Source organism: Vitis vinifera, chromosome 14 (assembly GCF_030704535.1).
Source record: "Vitis vinifera cultivar Pinot Noir 40024 chromosome 14, ASM3070453v1".
NCBI lineage: Eukaryota > Viridiplantae > Streptophyta > Magnoliopsida > Vitales > Vitaceae > Vitis > Vitis vinifera.
The window spans coordinates 22,560,014-22,562,200 of record NC_081818.1 but is presented as its reverse complement, the minus strand read 5'-3'; positions in this window follow the sequence as shown (position 1 = coordinate 22,562,200).

The window sequence follows — 2,187 nt, the reverse complement described above, 5'->3', positions numbered from 1 at the left end:
TGGAAACTGAGGCTCAGAAACTCAACTTGGGTGATTCAGATCGATGATCCGACCATCATTGTGGAGATTAATATTTATAGTTGTCAGAAACCAATCACTCGGTAGAATGAGTTTTAACATGTGTCACCCAACTGTTGTAGAAAAATGAGGCCAGTGACCCGGGGGGTTTGTCCATGGAAGTGAGATGCTTTGATCAATTCAAAGGTCGTTAGAAGTTTCAGGGGGCTTAATGGGTTCGGTTTCTTGGATTCAGACAAGAAAATTACTGCTCTTCTGCAATGCCCACGTTGCAATCAAGAAACCTGTCGCTTTGTCCCAAAAAGAAAATTAATCATTCTGAAAAGTAAAATATTTTTGGCATGTATTGTATCTTTATAAATATAAATATCTTTTATATGGAGTATTTTATTTTAAATTTTTCTTGATATTTATATAATTATTTTTTAAAATAATCTTAAAAAATAAGTAAAATTAAAAAAAAAATATTGTTTCAAAACATCGTATTTCCATTTTTAAGATAAAAAAAACTATTTTTGTGTTTTTTGATTGTTAAAAGTTTTTTTCTATATTTTTATTTTGAAAAACAGAAAATTGTTTTCAAAAATTGGTGATTAAATAAGACCTAAATTTTTTAGGAATATAAATATAGTATAATATATATTAGGAAAAACGTATTCCCCACTAATTTAATTTTAGACTAAAATAAGTAAATTGATGATCTGAGATTGTTTTCATATTTATTTTTTGAAGAATAAAAATAATTTTTAAAAATATAAAATAATTTTTTATTCTTAAAAACAGAAAATATGCTATATTTAAAAATTCTGTTTTAATTGTTTTAAATTTTTTTAGATTGGTATAAAGAATAATTGTACAAATATGAGAAATGATTAAAAATAAAGAATTATATATAAAAATTGTTTTTAAATAAAAACATAAAAAATATATTAAAATTATTTCAGATTCGAAACATACTTTTGATTTTGTAAAACAAAACATCAAAGGGTTTTTAAAAGCTATTCTCATAAACTATTTTTTAAAACACTTACAAAACATGCCTATGATTTTCATTTTTTGAAAGCAAAAAATGAGATATAATTGCTTTATTTTCATGGAAACCAAACACAGGAGCTAGGTTTCTCTTTCAATGCTTTTAACCTGTCGATATTGTTGTTGAAAATTTTGAATTCCCATATTCATTATGAAAGCTTAAGCGTGAATTCTTATAAAATTAGAATTCCAGTGTAAATAGAAGCTTTAAACAAAACAAGAAGACCTAATAAAACATTGAAACAATAAAAATAAAAACTCAAATAAAATTAATTTAGTTTTATGAATTATAATTGATAAATAATTGCAAACGGTATTTATGTTATCTTTATAGTTAAATAATAAAGTTTTGCAATCTTATTTTAATCAACGGTAGAGGTGTAACTTGGATCGATTGATCTAACCTGATTCAAATCCAATATGATGTGTTGGATGGATATAAACAATAATTTTTAATATCACTTATGTTCTCAGTTTAAATTGGGCTTAGACTCGTATTCAAATAACTCGAGCCTAACCTGAATCTCATTTAATGTTTTTATAATATTTATAATGCATATTATCCTATATAATAAAATTAATTTTCTTTTTCTATTTTTAAAATAAAATATTAAATTACATTATATCATATATTTTCTATTTTCTAGAAAAATATATAAATTTATATTTATTCTTTTATTAGTATCTTGAAATTTTGTCTTATTTACTATTTATTTTTATATATATAAATACATTTAAAAAAATTTAAAAATATTATAGATGAATTTTGAATTATGCAACCCAACGAACTTGGAGTCAACTCGATCAATTTGAACAACTAGAACTTAAAAATATGAGATTGAATTGAATTTGGGTTGAGTACTTCGAGTTAAAGTTTAGTTGGGTTAAACTTGAGTTAATTGTTTCTTAATTCAGGTTACACTTGAGTTAGTCATCAACTCCACCAGCTCGCCTAAATTACAGTCCTAATCAACGGTTTGTAATGTAATCCTCATTGATGCTTATCAACTTCACTATACAATATATGTTTAATTTTAATATATATATTTCCATAAGTAATTTATTTTTATTTAAGCAAAAAATAAATATGGTCCTAAAATATTTTTATGGTTTCTTTCCTTCCAATGTTTAATAATA